The 6,000-nt window shown below is 36.7% G+C and overlaps 1 protein-coding gene across 4 annotated transcripts in view; it reads right to left on the bottom strand.

Annotated features, from left to right (window-relative positions):
- Window positions 1-988: 988 nt before the first annotated feature.
- Window positions 989-6,000, bottom strand: part of FAM114A2 (family with sequence similarity 114 member A2) — a 40,690-nt gene continuing 35,678 nt past the window's right edge. For all 4 annotated transcript variants that reach the window (XM_087924251.1, XM_087924250.1, XM_026696646.2 and 1 more), the window contains 2 exons: window positions 1,663-1,719; window positions 989-1,150 (listed from right to left, as the gene is read on the bottom strand). The gene's annotated coding sequence lies outside the window, so the exon portion shown is untranslated. The remainder of the gene's footprint in view (window positions 1,151-1,662; window positions 1,720-6,000) is intronic.

The raw sequence follows: 6,000 nt of genomic DNA, 5'->3' as shown, positions 1-6,000 counted from the left end.
CTTCCACTGATCTGATTTTAAAGGCATTTAAATGGCTGCCACCAGATTTTGTAGCACCCAGTCCCCACGTAAGATTACTTGTTCATGTAATCACCAGGTTTAATACAGCCAACTGCAATTACTATTTCAGTTCCTTACGTAAACTTCTCTTCATAAATAATGACATCACTGGTTCATTCAACACCGAGTTTTTATTTTAAGTAAATGTAATGTCCTGCCCCTGAATAAAGTCATCCTCAGAGGTCATGTCCTGCAGATGAACTATTCTTAGAGTAGAGCAGACTGAATATGATCATTAATGACAGACTATTATTAAATGATAGAATAACTGATTTGGAAGGGACCTTGGAGATCTTCTAGTCTATGGGTGTCAAACGCAAGGCCTGCGGCCTGCGATATGGTTGTATCCAGTCTGCAGGGCGTCCTGGAAAATGTAAGAGGCCAGCCCGCATCACTTTGGCCCTGTCTACCCAATGCGAACAGTCAATGTTGGGCCAGCATGGCTTTGGCCCGGTCTGCCCAATGCAAAGAGGAAACATCAGGTCAGTGTGGCTTCAGCCTGGTCTATCCAACGCAAAGAGGAAACATACCAGCAGTTTGCAGAGTGGCATCAAGCTGGCCACACCTATCCTGTTGGTCACACCCACCTGGCTCCCTGAGGTCAACCACAGCTCTGATGCACCCCTCAATGAAATTCAGTTTGACACCCCTGTTCTAGCCCAACCTCCTGCTGAAGCAAGAAACCCTATACTATTTCTGATGGTATATGTTTATTGGGTAGAGAATGAAAAAGTAAATATGGAATTGGAATGCAATAACCTATATGAAGACAAGATTAGTTGGCTAACCTATTACAGTAGTACCTTGAACAAGAGCATAAGTGTGTATCTTTCATTATAGGTTCCATTCATTTATTGATCATTCCTAACACAAAGCCTCAGTCAAACGAGCAAAAATGAAAAAGTAAAAATAAAACAAGCACCTCATGTTAAGGTAAACCAAAATAAAGACATTTTATTTTGAAGAAAATGAACATAATTGTTGTTTCTCCATCAAATTCCCTTCACTAGTTGAACTTCAATTCAGTTAGAAGGTGTGGGCTGCCTCAAAGTCATTTCTTTTCCTTTTTCTTCTTATCACCACTGTGAGTCTATATGATTAAAAGAAAAGCATCATTTGACCTTAAACCATTTATCCTTTCAATATGATACTCCTGCAGGGATGGAGGGAGGGAAGCATAAAAGCAAAACAGCCCTGACTCTGCTTTAGTGAGAATGGCTCACTTCAATTTAGATTACTTTGATTACTAATCGGATGACTCCCTGAAAGTGAGAATCTGGATTTTGGAATGAGAGACGTTTCAGAGTTGGGACTTTTGCAACTTCAAATGTTTCTACACCGCTAGAGGAAAGTTGTTTTCTAGCAGGACTGCTGAAAGGCTATTAATAGTGGTAGCTAAAAACAGCCTTTTTCAACAGACAACATTTTATATTGATAACCCATCTTCAACTCTAATAATTCCACAAATCGCCCATCCTTGCTGTCTGGGAGTTGATGAAATCCCACATCTCTGGGAATACCAAGCTGGTGAAAATAATTGGCAATTCTAATTATTTATATATTTCTCTTCGATCTATCAAGTACCTATTCAAATTTGTTTACCTTGCCAGAATCACTGTCAGAGCTGCTGCTGCTGGAGCTGTCATCATCTTGCCCATGCTAGAAAACGAAACTCAAGAGATTAGGCCAGCAACAGGATAAAACATGGAATTTGCATGTCAGCTTACACTGTATGTAGCAGCCTGTGCCTAAATGGTAGAGTCCTTATTTTTCACACAGAAAGTCAGATATTCAGGCACTGCCATCTACACTTATGATGGGAAAATAATCCTCCTTACAAATTTAGAGGGTTGATCACAGTAAAACTGGCAGTAATGAGCTTGGTGGAGAGAGAATCAGAGAGCTGGAAGGGGTCATTTAGGTCATCTAGTCCAACCCCTATTCAGTACAGGGATCCATATGAAAACATCCCTGATTTTCAGTCACTACCTGAATATATCTAGTGAAAGAAAACTCATGTTCTCTTCCAACTGTAAAACTACTCTTTCTGCTGAGATTACTTTGTCTCTTGAAATAAATCAGAAATTGCTCTCTGCTAATACAGATCTATTATTCAGTTTCTTATGCTTTGGGGGTCAGTACAAACCATGCCTTGATTAAATTTAAGATACTTGAAGAATGCTGTTATACCATGTTCAGTTTTTCTTAAACATTTTCAGTTACTTCTGTCTCTTGGGATAGAACTTAATTTCCAGGCCCCAGATTATACCCTTCTCTAAGCCTGTCCTGATTTATCTGAGTCATCTTAAACTGCTTAACACTGGAACCAACATTTCATAGAAGGATAAAGTAAGATAATTACTGCCTCCAATAGGACAGCTATACTCTGCAGCAACCTAAAATTGCTATGAATTGTTTTTCAGCACCCACACAACTCACATTCAGTTTGTAACCAGTTACTTTTCCAAGATCTTTTTCTAGTATGGCTAAGCTAGGCACACCTCTTCTATATTTGTGCATTTCATTCTGACTCCTAAATGACGAACTCAAGAAACTATTTTATTAAGAAGTTCAGAAAAATGTGGAACATTTGAAGGTTTGGGTAATCTGATGATCTGGTGACACTCTGCCAAACAGCCTTTCAGTTTGATAAGGAACAATTAACATTCCTTCAGAATTTGAACACACACACACACACACACACACAGAGAGAGAGAGATGCTGGGCTTGTCAATGAGAAGATTGATAGTTTGAGACCCAACTGCCAACCTAGCAGTTCAAAAGCATGCAAATGCAAGTAGATAAACAGGTACCAATTTGGTCAGAAGATAACAGCCTTCCGTGTGCTTTGGCATACAGCCATGCTGGCTACATGACCACAGAAGCATCTTTGAACAATGCTGGATCCTTCTCCTAAGAAACAGAGATGATCACCACCCCTTTGAATTGGACACAACTGGACAAGGGAAACCTTTATCTTTACCTTTTGTATCCATTTAACATTCATGAGCATTAAAAGAAGGCAAGGGGAACATTACGGCATTATGCAGATGATACAACCTAATAATAGAAAGAGATGTCATAATAACAACTATGTGAACATGTAATATGCAATGTTTCCATGATGAACTCATACGAGAGAGAGAGAGAGAATATAATTCCCTTGATTTTCAGTCACAGAATTGGCAATCTTCTGTCCAAATTAGACCTTAGGTGAGGCCAACACACTGTAATCTTTTCACAGAACAACATTGATGTAGCTAAACTTTGAATATATTATAATTTTCCTATGGCTCTTCTGTTCTTGTTCTATGATGTTATATTTTGCTGTAAGCCATTCTATTATCAGCCTACATGTATTTTACTTTTTACATGGGGAAATGCTAAATTTTAGCCCAGTATATCATCTCAGTCATCAGGCAAGACGAATAAAGGACAAAAAAGTTTTTTTCTTTGGGTTTTTTTTTGAAGTGCTATAATGGATCTTCCTTTCTTTTAAGAGGGAAAGCAATGACACTCTTCTTGTCAGATAGTTATAAAAAAAGAAAAATATCCTGTCTCTGCTCTTTATATTAAAGATCTATTAGACTGTAGCCTTAAATATCCCATAATCATTCAGAGTAAGTCTCGCTATTGAACTGTGAAGTGCAATAAATTAAGAGAGGGCAGATGTCACATTTATAGAAGCTATTACATGTATGTGTATCTAGTGACCCTCTTAAGATCCATCAAAGAGTCTGGTTATCCAAGTTGACAATGATAATGATTGGTTGTTGAATTATATATCAAGATAATATATTGATATTAATCATTAATTAATACTGTTTTTGGAATTATGAAGTAATTAAGAGTGAGAAGTCCTTACCAATTTGTCACAAAACAACCAGAGAAGTACTGACTGTTGGGTTGAATCATGGCATGCTATTTGAGTTCAACTGAAAGATACAAACTGCATTAGCCCTTCAGCCCATTAGATCAGAAATAATTTAAAAAGAGATGGAGACAAATAAATCTATAGAATGTAAAAGAATTGTGTTAGTTTCTTGAAACACTAAAGAAAGAGAATTTTTTTTAGTTAATGATTTGCATATGTATAATACAGTATAATAAAATAGGCAAATAGAAAAAAATTATAACGGCTTCCGGTTTGAAGTTTCTTTGGCAACAGACAGAAATACGCGATCGTGCGTGGTTTCAGTCTGGGCTCGTCACTGGAATGCCCTGAGCTGGCTGGTTTCGGGGCTAAGCCACCCCATAGAGGTGGTGAAGAGGGGGGAAACTGCCAGCATGGTTGAGGAGAGCCGCATCTCTCCTCCTCAGTTGGCCCTTACTCCCTTACCCGAAGGCGGTTGCAGTGGTGGTCAGAAATGGGCACCTCAAAGAAGAACTCGACTGGAAAAGAATGTGCAGGAGGAAGATAAGAAGTGAAAGTTTTGGCTGACCGGGTTAAATTGTAAAAGCAACAACTAAGGTACCCTGGGATTTAAACTTACAAAAAATAACATTGCTCCCAAAGAAGAGTTGGAAGCAGCGAAGGAAAATGAAAAGGGAAAGGTTTTTTTTTTCTTCTCTCCCCTTCCCTATACTGACAACTAAGAGACTTAAATAAGAAATCGGAAAAATCCGCTTTGACATCAACAGGCAATTAAGCTGAAAATAAAACAAAATGTCAAAGGGATAATAAAGATTTCTGGACACTAAATTTTTTTTTTCATAAGCAGGAAGGGAGAGAAAAAGAATAAGGGCAGGATCTGGAAGAGGGAGGAGACTGCCTGGAATTAAAAAGAATCTACAGTAAAACTTCAACAAGACTTCTAAAAGATACATTTTAACTGAAACTTTGTAACTAAACAGTAACCCCAGGAAGAGAAAGTGGGGAAAAAAAAGAGCAAAAAGAAACAGCTTGCGTGTATTTGGATTACTTGGTGATCTTTGGATTCTTGGTTATTACATTTGAATGACTAAAATTAAATGGGTGGTTGTTTAAAAATTTATACAATGGCACTACTTCTGGATGAATTGAAAATGGAACTTAAAAAGTACAAAGAAGATGCACAAGAAGGGAGAGGTTCTTTTGGCTTCATTTTTCAATTCTTAGAAATGGAGATTTGGAACTATGAGAAACAACAAGAAACGTCTGCAAAACAAGAAGACTGGGACAAAGAAGAAGCCATCTTTAATGAACAAGTAATTTTATGTGGGGAAGAAAAAGGAAAGTGGGGAAAGAGAACGGAGAATTTAAGACTTAAAAAACAACCAAAGAAAAGAAAAATAATTCAAAAAATAAGTATAATACTGGAAAGCAACAGAAGAGGGGAATACAGAAGAGAGAAATAGAGGTAGAGAGACAAGGAGGTAAAAAGGGGAGAGAGAAGAAGAGAGGGAAGAAGGAAAGGAAAAGAAGTTACAAAGGACTGGAGCAAGATATAGAGAAACAGGACCTATTTAGAGATAATGGGTGAAAATTTCACTGAAAAAGGGATTCTGTAAAGGTACATAAGATTGTATTGTTATATTAGTAATAGAAATAACTTTAGAAAATTGGAAACAACGTATGATTAAAATGAGGGATAAAATAGTTAGTGTAATTTAGTGAAATGTTTGTGAATAAAATAAGTGAAATAAAATAAATGAGAAAATTGAACTAGGAAAGAATGGGAACATCTTAATTAGTTAATGATTATAAAATATAAGTGAAGAGGGGGGGATTAATTATGGAAAGCTTATAATTGTACCCACAGAAGTATGATATTTAATTGAAAAGTATTGTTAAAGAAGTTAAGATTTTAATGAATATTAACATTGATATTGAATTGAATTGGAATGGAATGTGTTGTTTTAATTACATATATTTATATATTTTTCTTTTTTTAAGAATATAGTGTGTATTTTAAGAACGTACCAAGCAGAATCCGAATGGAAGTTATGTATTATATTGAA

The sequence above is a fragment of the Pseudonaja textilis genome, chromosome 2 (assembly GCF_049901715.1).
Source record: "Pseudonaja textilis isolate UNSWEBS1 chromosome 2, rPseTex1.2, whole genome shotgun sequence".
Lineage (NCBI taxonomy): Eukaryota > Metazoa > Chordata > Lepidosauria > Squamata > Elapidae > Pseudonaja > Pseudonaja textilis.
The sequence above is the reverse complement of the archived record's forward strand: the minus strand, read 5'-3'. Positions and strand labels throughout refer to the sequence as shown.